The sequence below is a fragment of the Leopardus geoffroyi genome, chromosome D4 (genome assembly GCF_018350155.1).
Source record: "Leopardus geoffroyi isolate Oge1 chromosome D4, O.geoffroyi_Oge1_pat1.0, whole genome shotgun sequence".
Classification (NCBI taxonomy): Eukaryota; Metazoa; Chordata; class Mammalia; order Carnivora; family Felidae; genus Leopardus; species Leopardus geoffroyi.
The window spans coordinates 69,780,218-69,799,987 of NC_059342.1; the positions used below are offsets into that span (position 1 = coordinate 69,780,218).

Here is a 19,770-nt window from a genome sequence, read left to right on the forward strand (position 1 = left end):
GAACACAACCCCTTCTCACCATAGGAACCTTTCCAGAAAGAAAGATGGGGGTGGGGGCGTCTCTCCTTGAGAACTGTGGCTGCACATCAGGACTTGACTCTGACACATGCAGGCACCAGGACCAGATTCAGAGCTCTCCAGGCCTCTGTTCTGACCGCCAGACAAGAATGTCTGTCTCTGTTAATTTGACTTAAGCTCTGTTTAATTACTAACTTGGTAGTTTCTGCTCTCTGCTTAGCTGCTTGTCAAGTATGTGGCACTTTTGATAATTTAAGGGTTGGAATTTAGTCTATTTTTGCAATTGAAAATCAGCCTGGAGCCAGAGTTTCCCTTTTATTCAGAAAGACGAAACAGATGGCACATCAAAAGCGGGCATTCTGTAATTTTGTCTTTTCTGATACATTAAAAGCAGGCCTTTGCACACTGGCTGCTTGGTGTCCTTTGGAAACCTCTATTGGGCCTGTAAACATGAAGCCTAGTGTTTTCATATCATTCATTTTTGTCTTTCTGTGCCCAGCTTAGCCCAAAAAATTGCCCAGCAACGTCAGGAAGCCACACTGAGAGGCAGCCTCAGGGGTGCCCAAACACCATTAGGACTAACAGTGAGCACCTGAGTTCCAGGACTGCTTCCCCCCCACCCCCCACGGCCTCTGAGCTCAGTGATTTGAAGGTTTACCTAAGATAATTTTAGCTGGATGGATGACTTGTACAGCATTTGTTCATTCAAACCAGCATTTATTTGCTTACTCATAGATATCAGGCACAAGGGTTACACAAGTGAGAAGATGTGCTCCCTGTCCCCAGGGAGCACTCCAGCTGATGAGAAGGCAGGGAGGGAAAGAGACCATCTGGGTCTGTATGACTATTGGAACCAAGGTGTGCAGAAAGCAGGAAACATAGAGATAACAGGGAGTCAGCCTATTTAGGAATGGGTAGGTATGTACTTGATTCAGGAAGCAGGCTCAGGACAGACAGGATAGCACCTGTAAAGCCTGAGACAGCCCACACAGTGTAGGAAAAGGAAAGTTCAGCGTAGGCTATGTGTAAAGGGCGAGTGAGACTGAGGTGGGTGTGGAGGCTGGGAGGAAAAGGCGGGGGTGGATGGGTAAAAATAAAGAAAGTAAGGCTTGACCTGTTAGGTTAAGGACAAATGGAAAAACTTGAAGTCACTTAGTAAAATGGGCATAACAGAAACACTAGCTAACAATTATTGAGCTCTTATGAACCACTTTTAAACTCCTTCCTGCTTGAATCTATGGGGTTCAGAGACAATAAGTTACTTGCCCAAGATAATTTAGCTGGGAAGAGGTAAGGATGGGAATTTCAAGGCAATATGCAGGCTCCAGAGCCCAGTCTTTAGCCATCACACTAATATTTGCCAGGATTCTACAAATATTAAATGAGCTAACAGATATGAAAAGATTCTGCAAACTGTAAAGTACTGCCCAAATGTAGCCACTGGTGTTTATTAGTTCTGTTACAAGCATCCCAAACGGGAGGTCTTTCTTCTTCATTAATATTTGGCAGTATTCTGAGCATCTGAGCATCTTCTCCCAGCTCAGAGTGGCAAGCAAGAAAGGCCCTAAGAGACAGAAATCACTCCGGATGAAAAGAAAGGAAGTCTGGGCTTTCATGAGTCAGTCACACTGAAGGATGGAAGAATGACAAAATCAAACGAAGCAGCTCTTCTGAAAGCTTAGCCTGTGCTGGCACCTACTGGTGCCCATAGTAGATGTGCCAGCTTCAACAGGGATTTATCCCGTGGAGGGCAAATGCCCCAGGGCAGCTGAATGTGTGAACAGGATGGTAGGGGGAGTAGGGGAAGAATTGCAGTGAGGCTAAAAGGCACCAGGAGACTTCTTTTCTTACCTGAAATGTTGCTGCGCATTTATGAAAACACTTCAGCCTGGAAGTCACTAATCATAACCACTACCAAGAAACTCCTATGGGCATGCACTGCTCTGAGTGTTTTACAACCCCCACCCCCCAAAGAGCAGCACTGCCAGCCCCACCAGCTCTGTAAATCACCCTCCTTGTTCTAGAAATTCAGACAGCTCCAGAAGGTGACTTGATTTGACAAGGACCGAATGACTCATAAATGGTGATCCTCATTCAGGATCAAAGTTTAATTTAATTCATACTCTTTTTACAGAACCAGGTTGTTTCCCCAAAACTTAAGTCCAAAGCCTAATTCTCCCAGTTGCCTGCTATGTCTGAGATCCTGGTCCTATCAATTCACCACTGGGAGTTTTGTTCTGATTGATTGATGGGTTTGTCCTTGCATTATTCCAGAGGCAGTTTAATATCTTAAATCCTTTTTTTTTTTTTTTTTTTTTTTTTTTTTTGCAATACAGAAACTCCTCCCATTGTGTTTGTAGAGATCCTGGAAAGGGGATTAGGTCAGAAACAGAAATAACATTGTAACCTTCAAAACCTGAGGACCTGCTACCTCATAAAATAGATGCTTGAACTTCATGCCTCCAAAGAGAAATGGGAATTCTAAGGTGCCCCCTCAAATGGTTTCCAAACTTACCAAGCATGGAAACCTCTGCCCTGACTCATTTGCCAGTTAATACTCACACCCTGGAAATTTCCCTTCACCCTGAGTGTCTCCAATCAAAAATCTAGATAACTCATTTTCTAGTGCTCAGTAGAAATTTAAAGAAAACAAAGATACTAGGTTGGACCATATGAAGTTACCAATATTTGACTATTTTTTGACTTACAAGAAAATACATAGCAAATTGATAGGGCTCAACATAATTGATGCAGGTTTTCCAAAAGACCGTTCTTTTATCACTGCAAAAGGATTGACAAGCCCATCCTGGGCCAAATATCGGCAGACAGGCACAAGAATCACCTGGACAATGTTTAATATGAGCATTCCTGGGCCTACCCCCATAGTCAGTACTGGAGTTGGGCTAGGGTAGTTCAGGAATTTGCCTTCTTAAAAGGCATCCCAGGCATCCCAAGGCACAGAGATTGCTCTAAAGAAAACTCCCATGGAGCATTTCTGAACTGGAAGAATATTCTGTTCCCATGTACTCAGAAGACAGCATCCAAGATACTGTACTTCTCAAAGAGCATCCTTAATCTGCTTGCAGACAGGCCAGTTTGAGGACTTCTGCTGTAATAAGTAGGCAAAAGCCTGATGACAGTCTCAAATCCTTCTTCCACAACTTTCCAGCTGGGAGAAGTCTTTTGAGTGACCAGTTTTTTCGTTTTAATGACCCATGCCTCCTTTTGTTGTTGCTGTTTTATTTTGTTTATTTTGTTTTGCTGCCTGAAATTAATGATTATTGCAAGGGGATCTAGACCACTCTTTAAACAGCAGTGTTTGGGTAATGTGCCCAGCCCCCATCCCTCTACCATCCAGGAGAGAATTACTGCGGCTCCACTTGTTGGCTTAGAGACTATTTATTCCCATCTTCCACATCGCAGATTCAAACCAAAGCCTCATTATTTCCACTATGTTTGTTTTGCTGCAGAATGGTAACATTTACATGGAAATGGGTCTTTTTCTCTATCCTATAATTTGGATTGTTTAGTTTTCCTTTTTGGACTCCTTTGAAGCTGCTGAAGAAAGAAGTCCGCAGGAATCTGGAGAAAGGAAGAGAGTGGGCTACAGGGGGCGGAGTAGGCGGCAATGTTGTCTGCTTCTCTGTCTCCTCGGTCCCCCACCACCACTTCCTAGCCGGACTACGCTACCTCCTTCCTGCTTCTGCTCTTCTGCCTCCCACAGCCAGGCCGGGAAACAGGTTAGCATTTAGGGCTGGAGCTCCGGCTTTAACACTGACTTGATAATGGGCCTTGAACAAGTCACCTTTCTTCTCTCAAGGCCTCTCTTCCCATGTGAATAGTGAAGGTGTCTAACCAGATGACCTCTGTATTCAATTACTTTCCCAAGCCCTTTGGGCTGTCCCTCATTCTGCTGTGAGGTAACCACAAAATAAGCCCTATACTAGCCATATGACTTTGGGCAAGTTATTTAACCCCTCTGATAGACCATCAAAGTGAGTCACACCATTCCCTTATCTATTCACAATTTAGAAAAAAAAGTGGATTCTTAAAACTTTTTTATTATTTATTTTTGAGAGACAGCGAGACAGAGTGCAAGTGGGAGAGGAACAGAGAGAGAGGGAGACACAGAATCCGAAGTGAGATCCAGGCTCTGAGCTGTCAGCACAGAGCCCGACATAGGGCTTGAACTCACAAACCGCAAGATCATGACCTGAGCCGAAGTTGGACGCTTAAATGACTGAGCCACCCAGGCACCCAAAAAGTGGATTCTTTATACCCAAGCCATGAAAAAAACACCCAATCCATGTCCCCTCAGATGTCCCTGAGTTCCGAAGATTATGCCATTACTGCCTAAGATTTTCCAAAGACTTTCCAAGGCTTTGAATCCTCTCTCATAACGCAAACACACCCACCACCCCTACTACCACACCCACCAGCCCCAGTGGGCTGCTAATTTCTGCTCCCCTCTCCCCTTTATTTCTGGCTAGAGGGTTCTATGAAAAATGTATTTCCCCTTCTAGGCAGGTATTCTAGGGAAGAACTTGCATATGTCCACAATAAGGAATACAGAAGGATGCTCACTGGAAGCTTGTTCAATATAATGAATAGAGAACAAAGGTCCATCAACTTAAATAACATGGTAAGCAACTCATTTAACAGAGTACTATGTAGCAATTCAAGAATGAGGCAGATCTATGAGTACTAATATGAGTAAACAGACAAGATATGCTGTTGAATAAAAGAAGAAAAAGCCATAGACTGGTATGGACAGTATGATATGTTATATGTAAAAAAACAAAAAAAAACAAAAACAAAAACAAAAAACAAAAAAAACTGTACATATTCTAAGGGTATATATATGTATATAAACACACACACACACACACACACACACACACACACACACAGTACAGACATAGAAAAGATTTAGAACAATGTATAAGAAACTGATAACACTGTTCACCTCCAAGGAAGGGATGGTCAAGGGGACTTCAGACTGTGAAATGTTTTAATATTTTTACTCAAAAAATCTTATATTACTTAAGAAATTTAAAATAATTTGAAATAATACAGCCCATAAGTATATGATAATAGCACAAAGGATGGGGTAAAGGAAAAAATATCTTGTTGTAAGGTTCTTACACTATACATGAAGTGGTATAATATTATTTGAAGATGAGTATTTTTTTGAAGATGAATATTTTAAAATGTGTAAATTAAAGATGAATATTTTAAATCTTATGATATGCACTGTAAAAAAAATTTAAAAGAGGTTTAACAAGACAAGAGTTAAGAGAAAACAGAGTCATAAATAATCCAAAAGCAAGTTGGCAAACGAGGAGAAAGGAACAAAGAACAAACAGAACAAAGAGTAAACAGCTGACAGGATGGTAGATTTAAATATAACCATATCGGGAGCATGGGTGGCTCCATCAGTTAAGCGTCAACTCTTGATTCAGCTCAGGTCATGATCTCATGGTTCTTGAGTTAGAGCACCACGTGGGGCTCCAAGTGTGGAGCCTGCTTGGGATTCTCTCTCTCTCTCTCTCTCTCTCTCTCTCTCTTTCTCTCTCTCTACTTCTCCCCCTCTCACAAAATAAATAAGCTTAAAATTTTTTAATAAAAAATAAAATAAATACATAAATAAAACCATATCAATAATAGCAATGTTAAATGGTCTATGCACCTCAATTAAAAGACAGAGATTGTAAGATTGGATAAAAAAGCAAGACACCATGATACGTGGTGTACAAGAAATTTACCTTCAAGATGAAGACATAACTAAGTTAAAAGTTTAAAAGAAGCAAAAAGATTTGCAAACACTAACGCAAAGAAAGCTGGGGTGCCTTTGTAAAGATCAAAGTGCACTTCAGAACAGGAGTATTACCACATATAAAGAGTCATTAGATAATAATAAAGGATACAATTCACCAGCAAGACGTAAGAATCCTAAATGTATTATATCTAACAGTGGAGCTTCAGCTGATATTAAGCAAAAATTGACGGAGCCCAGAGGAGACACAAATAATTCCATGACTAGAGTTGGACACTTCAACAATGCTCCCTCAGTAATAAAGGAAGTGGAAAAAAAATTAGGAAGGACACAGAAGACATGAAAAACACTATAAACTAACTTGACCTAGTGTTTATTGAGAACTCTATCCAACAAACAGCAGAATACATATTCTTTCCAAGTACACATGAAACAGTCACCAAGATAGAACATACACTGTTCATAAAACAAACCTCAAGTTTAAAATATTGAAATTATACAAAGTACGTTCTCACCATAATGGAATTAAATTAGAAATCAAAATAGAAAAGTATTTGGAAAAATCCCAAAATTTGAAAATTAAAAACATACTTCTAAATTACTCAAAGAAAAAGCCAAATAAGAAATTTAAAAAATAAGGGCGCCTAGGTGGCTCAGTTGGTTTGGTGTCCAACTGTTGATTTCAGCTCAGGTCATGATCTCACGGTTCATGGGTTCAAGCTCCATGGGGGACTCCTTACTGATGTACTAACAGCATGGAGCCTGCTTGGGATTCTCTCTTTCTTGGTTTCTCTCTGCCCCTCCCCCACTCCCACACTTGCATTCTTGCACTCACTCACTCTGAAAATTAACTTTGAAAAAAAGAAATTTAAATAACAATCTCAATTGAAAATAAAAACGACGTATCAAAATTTATGGGCTACAGATAAATCAGAATATATAGGGAGATTTGTAACATTAAACATGTATAATGAAAATAGCCATGCAAACATGGTAAACATTCCTAAAACCCACCAGACTTTCTCTAAGAAGTGTGGCAAATGCCAACAAAATAACACAGTACAAGAAAGGCAAGGATTGTCATGTGTCCAGGGGAAGCAGTGCTAGGACAGGAGGCAAAGTGACTGTGGCAAGCAGAGTAAGCCAATTTTCCACAAAAAGGTTAACACTACAAAGAAGATTATACTGAGGCTAGAATACATTGAGCCCAGCTATGGATCTAAAAGAAAGCTGGCTATTAGGAACTGCAGGCATTTTGAACTAGGAAGAGATAACAAGAGAAAAGGCTAAATGATCATTATTACAAAGACAATACAATCTTGAGGTTATGTTCACTTAAAAAAAATTATATTAAGGGAAAAATGGTCTCAAATTAGTGATCTAATAAGTATTACCTGAAGAAATAGGAAAAGGAAAGAGAAGGAAGCAAACAGAAGGAAGAACATAATAAAAATATGAGCAGAAATCTATCAAATAAAAAACAAAAATAAGAAAATCAAAGAAACCAAAAGCTATTTCTCTGCAAAGAAAATGACAATAAACCTCTAGTCAGCCTGATCACAAAAGACACAATTACCAATATCAAAAATGAAATAAGGAACATCACCAGATCTACTAACATTAAAAGAAAAATAAGGAAATATTATGAACTATGACAATAAATTAAACAACTTATATGAAATAGGCAAATTCCTTTAAAAAAATAATAAAGCCTATGACCTACTGTAGTAGACAGTGAGAATTCTAGTATTTATCTGCCTAAGGCACTCCAAGTAGAAAAATCATAATGAGTAAAGATGTGGAAACACTGAAAAAACCAGGCGTTTATTACCGGAGTAAAAAAATGCAGAGTAGAGAGTAACAAAAGAAGCTAAAAAAGTAGAGATCAGCAAATAGAGGATAAGTTAGAAACAGAGATTAGCTAAGAGGCTACTGCATAGTTTGGTGACAGATGATGAGGGTCTGAACTACCAGGGGGGGAGTAAGAACTGAAAGGAGATTAAAATCTGAGAAATATTTAGCAGATAGTTGCTAAATATTGGTGACTAATCGTGGGAAGAATGAAGGAGGTGGAGCATAGAAAGGCTCACCTGTTTCTGGTGTGGTGACCAGGTGCTACCAATTGATACTGGGACTAGGATAGCAAGGGCGGTGATGGCAGAGGAAGATGATAAGCTAAATTTATGGGTTTTAGGTGTGGGGCACCTGTGGGAAACCAAGGTGGGGAATGTTTAGCAAGCAGCGGGATGTATAAATTTGAAGCAAAAGGGAAAAGTCAGCATTGAAATAACTTACTTGATGGGTAGATATCTCACCTAAGGAGACCATAAGAAAAGAAGAGAAATGGCTCAAGGGTAGAATCCTGGATTAGAAAATCATCTGAAATTCACAGGGCGCCTGGGTGGCTCAGTTGGTTGAGCAACCGACTTGGGCTCAGGTCATGATCTCACCGTTCATCAGTCTGATCCCCACATCCGGCTCTGTGCTAACAGCTCAGAGCCTGGAGCCTGCTTCAGATTCTGTGTCTCCCTCTCTCTTTGCCCCTCCCCAGCTTGTGCTCTCTCCCTCTCAAAAATACATAAATATTAAAAAAGAAAAGAAAAGAAAAAAGAAAGAAAGAAAAAAGCATCTTAACTTCTGGAAAAGCTTTGTGATTTTTTGGAATAACAGTTCCGAACCAAGTGCAATTATGCACAAAATGTATAATATCAAAAACTTAGAACCTGAATATCAAAGAAAAAATAGAAAGGCTGAGCTAATATGGAACATATTTAAAATGATGTTTACGAACAGTATATAACAATGCCGAAATTGCTTACGATAAAACGTTAAATGTTTTCCCACCTTTCACAAATAATATACGTATGTATATTATTTAAACACTGAAAATGGGCATAGCAAAGTCTGGAAAGAAATGCAACACGTGTTAGCATTAAATGTTTGTGGTCGAGCCTATGAGCACGGCTATTACGGGGTAATCCGTATCTTGTAAACTTGCTCGATAACACTCATGCAAGAAAACCTGTCCAAAAAAAGAAACGCAGCGTTTGCTCCCATCTCTGGCGACGACCATCACACCCGGAGACCCCGACGCTGAGGGCCCCCCCACCAAAGCAAGGCTGGATAGAAGCCTACCTGAGTGGTGAAGGCAACTCCATGCGCTGTGCTGGAGGCCTGCGCCGCGCGGTAGGACCTGGGACTCCGGAGTCTGCACGGGCTTCCGTCTCTGCCACTCAGGGGTGACCTCGTGCCTCCACCGTCAGGCTGTGCTGAGGGCCTTCCCCTGGGCGCTCTCAGGAGCCATCGCCCGGCCTTGCTGGAGGCGCCCGGGACTTCCTGGCAGCTTTCCAGAAAACAGTTTCCAGCGCTGGCCGGGCACCCTCGGTGGATACTGGTCGTGGGGGAGCATGAGACGCTGGCCTCGCCAAGCCCCCGCGGCAGCTGCAGCACAGTCTGTGGGCCAGCCAGAACCCGGCGTTGAACAAGGCTCTCCGGCCCCTTCCACTTCTTCCACCCCTGCGGCGGCCTCACTAGGCAGGTGTGCATAGCGCTCCAGCCCCTGGGACCATGGCACTGGGACCTGGGCCCAGGGACCTGCCGGGCAGCCAGGGCAGTGCGGCCTCAACAGGCAGCAGTCAGTGAGGCTGATGGAGGTGACCTGCGCCGAGCTCCCGCAGAGAGGGCGGTAGGCGCTCAGGGTCTCTTGAGGCCTCTCCGAGCCTTCATAGGCCGACCAGGGCCCGTGCGGCCCCAGTGTAATGCCCTGCGGGCTGAGGTGAGGAACTGCTGGTGAAGCCCCGCAGGCAGAGCGGGAAGGCCCCATCCTAACCCGGTCCGTGAGGGGGAAGCCCCTGCTTTTCCTTTCCGACTCAACATCCTGAAGGGAAGCCAGGCTGACCACCACCTGAAAGCTTGAAGAGAGCCCCAGACTTCGGCCCCACCCCAGACTTCGGCCCCGCCCCTGACGTGGCCCCGCCCTGGCGTGGCCCCGCCCCGGGATGCAGCCCCGCCCCCAGAGGCTTCCTCCAATCTCCGTCGTCAATTCCCTCACGGTTATTGACCGTTACCTGGGTGTGACACACAGGCCAGCAGTGAGGGAGAGAAAGAAGGCCCCCCAGGGAAGCTCAGAGAAGAGGGAAGGTCGCCCAGAGTTGCAACATAGTGCAACAAGAGTTGTGATGATGAAAGTGAAGACACCCATCCTTCTTTGGGAGGGTCAAGGAAGGCCTCCCGGAAGGACCCCTCCTTCACACAGCAGTAAGGAAGGAGGAAAGGAGGGTGGGATGCAACCCTTTAGAAGATCTGATGACGAAAGGCTCCCATGGGAAGGCTTGCGGTACCTTTCAGGAGCAGGCCACACAGCAAAATGTGTTGAGGAGGTGTTGAGGAGGAGGCTTGAGGAAAATTAAGGAGGTCTGATAGAGTTTTGTGCAGTTTGAGGGGAAGGAGACTCAAGAACCAATGATGTAAACTCAACAAGGGCAGGGAGTTTTGTTTTTCTCACTGATGTGTCCCAAATGCTTGTAACAATGACTGTGATACTTTACCCAGACCCCTCTGGTTTCAACTTGGATATGGACAACGCACAGGTGATGGAGTTTTTGGAAGCAACCTACTTGCCCTTAGCCTGTGTCCCAGGACAAAGCCGCTGAAACAGCATCTCATCCTTTGTTCCCAAGTGATGTTTTGTTACTTTATTCCAGCTGGGGCAAAAACTATGGGTCTTGTTCATTAGGGTGTCACCTAAGTCCCTGGGCTGGGAGGGTGACTGCTTGGATTGGTATGTCCCCAAGTCCTACCTCCTTTCTTTGATGCATGTATGTTTTGGATATCCTAAGGGCCCTCTCATCCTTTGGGGCTACATTCTTTTTCTGGCTTTTCCTTGGGCCTGAAGCTTATGGACACAGGGCTTCTGCTGACCCAGGCTGCTCCAGAGCTGGGGATGCTTTGACCTTGACTATCTCCCTCAACTGTTTAATCCTTGAAAGAATTCCAATTCATTCCTAAATTTATCTCCATTATCATATTCCTAAAGTGGAAACTCAACTTAGAGAAGGTACCCTCCTTCTTTGGTAAGTTCTTCCTCTCTAGAACTTTCCTCCAACGGTGGGGGAAAAGGTCTGGGGATTGGTTATCTGCATTTGGGTTGCAGGAGGAGGGCATTAGAGACTAAATAAGAGAAAGTGGTGAGGGACAACGGTCAAAGGACAGGAGAGTAGCCAACAGGGACTTGCTGTGCAGAGTAAGGACCTCAGAAGAACTAGCTACATTTCTGCTGCAGAGTCTCTGAAGGTTTGGGGATTTGTAAGTTCCTACAGACTATGCAATTTCTCTAGTTCACCTTCACATATCCAGAAGAGTCAGAGGTCTATTGAACAGCAAGTGACACTAAGGGAATCACAGAACAATGGAGTTGGTAATGTGTCCTCTGTTGCTTTAGAAATGATCCCCTCCTTAAGAAAGGGGTGCCTGGGTGGCTCAGCCGGTAAAGCATCTGACTTCGGCTCTGGTCATGATCTCACAGCTCATGGGTTCGAGCCCTGCGTTGGGCTCTGTGCTGACAGCTTAGAGCCTGGAGCCTGCTTTGGATTCTGTGTCTCCCTCTCTCTCTGGCCCTCCCCTGCTCATGCTCTGTCTCTCTCTCTGTCTCAAAAATAAATAAATAAAAAAAAAAGTTTTTAAAGAAATTATCCCCTCCTCTTTGTCCCCCCAAATCTGGAAATCTGTACTCTTTGTGACTTGTACCTCCAGGAGCTTCTGGACAGTAGAGCTGAGGAAAGCATGTCTACCTGCATCTACATATCTGGTTACAGGATCTACCCAGAGATAGAACCTGATGGACAAAGAGACAAAAACTCCTGCTGGAAATCACAGTATGAGAAGGTAGGGAGAAACAAGTCCTCAGCAGACACCTGCCACCAGAAGGTGGAAATGAGCAAGTGTTTTGAGCAATCAATGCTTGAGGTTGTTGCAACAGAAGAGGCCAGACAGAAGGGGGTTTCTGAAGATGAGCTCTCTGGGACAGTGCTCAGTAAGACTGAAATCAAGCCAAAAACCAACACTGTTAGAGTCCAGCAATGGTGGGGTAGAGACAGTTGGTGGAGGGGGCAGACAGGCAAATGAATCAGTGGGATTCATGGAGTGAATGGAATGAGGTATTGGTGAGAAATGGGAAGCTGAGGTCCTTACAAAGAGGGTAGCATCATACGAAGAGGTGGGATCTGGTTGCGTAAGAGGGTCTAGTAGTTCTGTGTGTTCCAGAGGAGAGGAGGAAGGGTAAATGAGGGGCGTAGAAGACGGTCTGTTAGGATTGTAGCTCCAGGGCAAAAAGGGATCTGGTGCCCAGTGATGAGACTGAATAAGGGAGCCTGGGGTCAAATGGAAGCAGAGGGATCTTGGGGGAAAAATGAGGAAACTGGTTTGTGGGGATGAAGGAAGGATAGTGAAAGATGAGGTGAGACCAAGGCAAGGAGGATTCCCAGGCAGAGGAGATAAAGCCATCATTGGAGTGGTAAAAGAGAGGATTGAGAATTTGGGAGAGCCTCTGGCAGCAGTAAGAGGGGGAAAGCAGGGATGAGGGAGTGGGGCCCACTGTGAAGGGCAGAGCACAGAGAGAAGGAAACAGGCTCTGTGGGAGCAGAGTCAGACACGAGCTAGGGAGGTGCAAGGGTTGACAGGATTCTGCAGGGTCCTGGGAAGGGAGGCTGATAAATAGGCCAGAAGCAAATGGGCTCAGAGGCGCCTGGGTGGCTCAGTTGGTTAGGCGTCTCACTTTGGATCAGGTCATGATCTCACAGCTCTGTGATTTCGAGCCCCACATCAGGCTCTGTGCCACCAGCTCCGAGCCTGGAGCCTGCTTTGGATTCTGTGTCTCCCTCTCTCTCTGCCCCTCCCCTGCTCACATGCTGTCTCTCTGTCTCTCAAAAATAAAACATTAAAAAAAAAAAAGTTTAAAAAAAACAGTGAATGGGCTCAGCCTGAAGGGCTGGTAATGGGTTTTCTGGAAGGTCTGGTAAAAGAGTGGAGGCCAGAGTTAAAGACAACTCAGGCAGAGGAGCCGAAGGAACAAAGGGGACACTGACAGAGCAGCATCTTTCACAGGCCTGCTAAAAACAGAAGGTCACCCTCCACACGGATGCCTTCCCAACCCTCCCTGCTCAGGTTTTGACCCAGCAGTTACTGACACAGAATAGGAACAAGAGGGTCTGGAGAGGGTAAGGGCCCCTAAGGCATACTGCCCCTGCCCATTAGAACATCCTATACCCATGATACATGTACTTCCCCCACTTTGCTTTTATGAAAGACCTACATTACTACCTGTTTTCATTACCTGAAAGAATTCCAAAGAGAATTTTTGCTTTTACCATCAAAAGGTGAAGAGTGAAAATAGCATTCAGCATTTGTGTTGCAGTTATAGAGGCAGGCCACACCCCAAGCAGTAGCAGTGGCAGTGAGAGCGACCCCACCAAGTTCCTTCCCCAGGAACTACACTCAGCATCTCAGTATCCAGCCACCAGAGCTCTGAACTATGTCTGTGAGCATCTGTGCTCTATCTCAATTTATTCTGTGCCTCCCTTAGCAAGATGTGCCCTAAGGTATCAGAAAAGCCTAAGAAGTTTTTTTTTGGGGGGGGGGGAAGGTGGGAACATTCAAAATAATTTCTAGAAATGGTAATGTTTGCTTTATGCTATTTTTTTCTTCTTTGGCTTATGAAAGTTTTCATAGGAACACACTAGTTTTGGATAGTGGAGAAAGCTGTACACCTTTTATAAACCTCATCCCAAGACTTGCTTTCTCATTCTGTTCCCTGTGGGTTCCTCCTTCGGGAACAACCGCAGGCAGCACTGGGGCCCCAAAATTGCACAGCCCATCTTAAGAAGCAGGGAAACAGAAAAGAAGGGAAGAGATTAATCACTTCCAGAAAAAGTCCCATGCCACCACAGCTTCCTTCTGGCAAGTTCTTTTTTTTTTAATTTTTTTTTTCAACGTTTATTTATTTTTGGGACAGAGAGAGACAGAGCATGAACGGGGGAGGGGCAGAGAGAGAGAGAGAGAGAGAGACACAGAATCGGAAACAGGCTCCAGGCTCTGAGCCATCAGCCCAGAGCCTGACGCGGGGCTCGAACTCACGGACCGCGAGATCGTGACCTGGCTGAAGTCGGACGCCCAACCGACTGCGCCACCCAGGCGCCCCTCTTCTGGCAAGTTCTACAGGCTGGTAAAACAAGAGACTGAGTTACATGTTGAGAAAGTGAAAATTAGTTTGGCCTGAGACAATGAAAACCCCCCATGTCATTCATCAAGCTGGGAAAACAGACACAGAACACAGATAAAGCCAGCTGCAAAATTAGCAGAAAATTCTATTTCTCCCAAGGAAACACTGCAGCTGTAAAGTGTCCTAATGACACTCAGTAGCATGACTATTACTTTGTTACTAAGAAATCTTGCTTTCTAAAATCATAGTTTATCAGAAACATCATTTTTGAAATAATGTCAGTAAGAACAAAACATCCTGCTGTTGCCTACAGGATCTAATTCACTTTGACACAGAGCAACTGCCTTGATATCCAACCCAGGTACAGATTCAAGATAGGGGTTCAGGGGTATAACATTCTACATCTATCTTAATTTGTAGTTTCTAAGAAAAGGAGACCTTGTGTCTCATTTCACCATCCAGACCTGATGTTATCCCTTTTACATCCAGCCCTCCTTTGCTTTAACTTATCAAAATACTGTTTCATATTAATTTCAGGGGCGCCTGGGTGGCAGTTAAGCGTCTGACTTCAGCTCAGGTCATGATCTCACAATTAGTGAGTTTGGGCCCCACATCAGGCTCTGTTCTGACAGCTCAGAGCCTGGAACCTGCTTTGGATTCTGTGTCTTCTCTCTGCCCCTTTCCACTCGTTTTCTCTGTCTCTCTCTCTCACTCTCAAAAATAAATAAATGTTTTAAAAAAATAAATTTCACCTAAATGCCATCCCTTCTTAAAACTACATCATAATTTTTCCCTTTCTTGGTGGCATATGCCATGGTTCCTCTGGTATGTGACCTCCCTCGTTGCAACAAGCCAATAAACCTGACTTTGTCAACTATAAGTTTGTTCCTGGTGTCCTGATTAGGACACTTGGAGGTTCTCTTGATACTCGGTCAATACCCTCCCTACTAAGCTTTGGCCTCCTTAACTCAGTACTAATGTGCATATCTGAGACTCCTTGAATCTCAAGACATTGAAGGTCTCTTTGTCTCTGATTGTGTGATTTTACACTGAATTTAGATTCCGATATCAAAGGACCAAAGATACAACCAGTTTAATATTTGTTTGCTAGAATTTTTGGTTTCTGGTCAGACCTGAGTGTCCCCTGGTGAAGTTTGACTTTTAACACCATCTTCTGCCTTATGTTTGTCCACCAGCTTCTGTTTGTCTATGAGAACTTTCTCCAGTCTTCTCTGGGTATGAGAAATTGGCTTTGAAAGATCTCTCCACACAGAGCCAGGTGGCTGCTGATTTCCCAGGTCAGCAAGTAGAAGCAGCCTAACCTTAGGGCTGAGGACTTAAAACACAAGTGATATTTTACCTCTGAACAACAGTCAAAAAATCTCTCATGGGCTTGTCTGCTAATAAGTCTGTACTAGCACCTGGCATAACTTCATCGAGGATAAATTAGAATTATAGTGGCCACTAGGGGAACTTTGACATGAACAGGAATGTTCATTTGAGAAATGCCTAAGGCAAAAAGGGAACAGAAACTCTCAGGAGATTGTATAACTGGTCTAAAAGAGAGAGATCACTGTGATTAATGTAGATTTCCCCTCTGTTTCCATTCTGTAGGGATTAATAAACACTGGCTTTTAATTGTATGGCTTGATAAAATTGTCAAGGGCTTGAGTTACTGTTTAAACCTATAATGACTTTTTCTTTTGGGTCTACGTATATATGAAACAGGTTTTCCTGCATCTAAACTTTCTCCCTTCTCCTTACAGAGAAAAGATAACCTTTTTTTTTTTTAATATTTATTTATTTTTGAGAGAGAGACAGAGCGTGAGTGGGGGGAGGAGCAGAGAGAGAGGGAGACACAGAATCCAAAGCAGGCTCCAGGCTCTGCGCAATCAGCACAGAGCCCGACGCAGGGCTCAAACCCACGAACCGTGAGATCATGACCTCAGCCAAAGTCACTTAACAGACTGAGCCACCCAGGCGCCCCGAAAAGATAATCTTTTACATTGATAATTTCATATTTGTCTAAAGCTACCTCTTACTTTTTTTTAAAGTTTATTTATTTATCAGAGAGAGAGAGAGAGAGAGAGAGAGAAAGCAGGGGAGGGGCAGAGAGAGAGGAGAGAGAAAAAATCCCAAGCAGGCTCCACACTGCCATCAGGGAGCCCAATGCAGGGCTCTAACTCACTAACCACAAGATCATGACCTGAGCAGAAGTCAAACATTTAACCAACTGAGCTACCCAGGCACCCCACTTACTTTGTTGTTGGTCTGTCCCTCTGTTTTTCCCTCACTTGGGAATTTTTAAAGATCAATTGCTCAGAAAAAAAAAAAAAATCATGGTCATTATTTTGCATACTATATAGTCAAAAATGTCAAAGAATAAAGAAAATAAAAATGTCAGTAAACTATTTTGCATTATAAAATGTAGACAAATGTATTTAAATAGTAGCCTTCATTACTATAGCTATGAGAGAACTTAGCTTCAATATAAGAGCTTTTAAATTTTTTTTTAAGTTTATTTATTTTTGACAGAGACAGAGTGCGAGCATGAGCTGGGGAGGGGCAGAGAGAGAGGGAGACACAGAATCCGAAACAGGCTCCAGGATCCGAGCTGTCAGCACAGAGCCTGACGCAGGGCTCGAACTCACAAACTGTGAGATCATGACCTGGACCAAAGTCAGATGCTCAACCAATTGAGCCACCCAGGTGCCCCTAATATAAGAGCTTTTAATTATGACTTTAAGATTACTTAAATTTTGTTTGATGAATACAAAGTTTATAAAGTGTATTTTTTTAAAGTATCCTGTAATTGTCTCATAAATAAATTTTGGATAAATTAGAATGAGTTAATCATATTGATTAGAGACAATCTATGCCTATATTGCCTTGTGGGTTTTTTTTTTTTTTAATGTTTATTTATTTTGAGAGAGAGATAGCGCATGAGCAGGGAAGGGACAGAGAGAGAGGGAGAGTGAGAATCCCAATCAAGCTCCATGCTCAGCATGGATCCCAACTCGCAGCTTGATCTCACAACTCTGAGATCATGACCTCAGCCACAATCAAGAGTGGCATGCTTAACTGACTGAGCCACCCAGGCGCCCTTGCCTTGGTTTTATTATATAAAGTTATTGCCCTGGTTTTATTATATAAGATTAATGCTAAGACAGTATTCTAGTTTATATAAAACTAAGATTAAAACTTCAAGATTTAAACCTTCTAAATTTTGTATGTTGGTTTTATGGGACAAGAAAAGAATCACGGTTGAAGCAAACTTTTCAAGATTACAAAATATAAAATTGTGTTTAAGTAAAATCATAGGACAGATGTCTTTTAAAGGGTTCTGATCTTGTAAAATTCGTACAATACTATGAATCATAAGGATTTAATGTTTTAACTAAAATTATAATTTCCATATACTTAATTAAAATGTTAAGACTTTAGAAAATGTTGAATTACTTGATATATAATATTTGGATACCTGAACAGTTTCTAAGCTTTGAAATATATGTGTAATATATATAATAGTTTTAATTTATCCTTATTCACATACATTATATAAGGACTGTAGATTAATAGAATATATAAATGTTTAAAGATTTTTTTTTTTTAAAGTAATCTTTACAACCAACATGGGGCTCAAACTCACAACCCTGAGACCAAGAATCACACACTCTACTGACTAAGCCAGCCAGGTGCCCCTTAGATAAATTATATTTTAAGATTAAAGTTAACTTTATTATACATACATATTTATGTATGTCTGCATATACATACAGAGGTACATTAATAAACTTTAATTCTATAAATGACAAAAAGATAATTTCAAGGATATATTCAATGTTAATTGATTTATTCACAGAAAAGTCTTCTAAATCTCTTACTGCAAATTGTAACATAGACAATACACAAAAAGAATAAAATTCGTGTTTTCTTTCCATAAAATGACCTCAGTTATTTTCTGCCTAGATAAGAGTTTTCTTTTGAATCACCAAAATATTCTATTAACTCTCTGTCCTAGCATTCTTTTGAATAATAACACAAATTTCCTTACTTTTTTAAGTTACTACGTCAGACCTCAAAGAAAGAATGCAGTCAAACCTCCATAAGAAGGACCTTACAAGGTACTGTTAACAACTAACACAACAGGGAACCCATGCCTCCCAAGTCAAAAGGCATAAGCCACACGAAATCCCTGGGAGGCTGTCCTGAGACCTCACACAGAGAAATCTGAGGAATCATTCCAGAACAGATAACAGCAGGAAGTTGCACCTCCCACCCAAGACCATTGGGACCGCACTGGTAACCACAGGAAGTGCCGCCTTCCCTCAAGATCCACCAGACAAGACCACCAGAGCCACCCGCTGCGGCGCTTTAACCTGCACGTGCTTTTGCTCTTTTCCTTTGTTCTTTCCTCTCTGCAAAGTTAAGGTTTCAGTTGTTAACACTTCTTGTCTGTTAACCAGGATACCTCCAAGGTCTTTATCTTTAATACTCTTTGTTTATTTGTTTGTTTTTTTACCTTAGTCACTCCTCGGTACGAGTCCAGTGCCCGGCTACAACATGCAATTAATTACACTGTCTGTTGGGTTTGTACTTACTTTCCTTCGGTGCCATCCGACTTCCTTTGCTAGAAGTATCATGGAATTAATCAAATGATTTCCTAGGTGATAAGACTCAACCAAGAAGGGATCTAGGGATGGACAATATTGTTAACAGGCCAAACAACTAGAATTCTAAAATTCCCTGTCATGTCATACATAGAAAGGAAGTATGGGTTCCTAAACAAAACAATGCTCAGAAACCTTTTGTGAAAATTAGCAGTTCCACGCAAATTTTCACAAAAAGAAAGCCAGTGGTGGTGGTAAAATAAGTGACAAGTAGGTGTTTTGAGAAAATAGGACACAAGGAGGGGGAAAAGATGGTAAGAGTTCACTGAGGGGAGATAGGCTCCAAAAAGGTACTCAGGCAAAGAGGCAACAGATGGAAATATTCCTCTGGAGAGTCCAGAGACTATATTCCCTATATTCCCTATAGGTTTCTGAGCCAGTATCAATCCCAGGCTGCACTGGGCCCTGTCACTGCATAAGTCATCCTAGGAAGAGGGATACAGGAAAGAGGGGAGAGAGATTCATCTCTGGTTCACCAGAAAATCTCGTCCTGTGCTTCATTAGGTTCTTTCAGTCATCCTATCCAATGTGAGAATCCAAGAGCTTGGGTTACTTGTGGTGAAGAGAGGAGCAAAGTGATATTTTAGGAGGCTGAGTGGAATGATCCTTTGGGGCAGACTCTTGGGGGACTAAGACTCTGAAAGCAACAAAATTAACACACAAGATAGAATAGGCCATGACAATAAAAAGAAGGCCTTTCACAGACATTATCTCATGGGATCCTCACAACAACCCTGTGAGGTATGGAGACCAGATGATACCTCAGAGGAGGAACCTGAACCTTGGGAAGTCAGACAGCTTGTCCAAAATCAGGATCTGGGGTTTCTGCCTCCAAAACCAGTAGTGTTTCCAATATATCTCACGTGGCCCTCCCCATGGCAGAACAGGGAATCCTTGTTGTGAACCTCCCCTCTAAGAGTTCTGTTTTCTAATGGGAATTGCTCTAGGAACTGCCATTCACAGAGATTGTGGACCTGGGTCCTCATGGACAGGTGAGATTAAGGTTGACGATACAAAACCTTGCCTTTTAATGCTAGACCTTTGTTCCTCTTTCTGACTGTGCACTGATCTTAAGAGACTACAGTGAGTGG

The 19,770-nt window shown here is 42.8% G+C and overlaps 1 long non-coding RNA gene across 1 annotated transcript; it reads left to right on the forward strand.

Moving 5' to 3' along the window:
• The first annotated feature begins 9,839 nt into the window (after positions 1-9,839).
• On the forward strand, positions 9,840-18,592 carry LOC123593120. Its single transcript, XR_006710136.1, has 3 exons — positions 9,840-10,051; positions 11,546-11,677; positions 18,073-18,592. It is a non-coding gene; the product is annotated as an uncharacterized LOC123593120 (long non-coding RNA).
• The last annotated feature ends 1,178 nt before the right edge of the window (positions 18,593-19,770 follow it).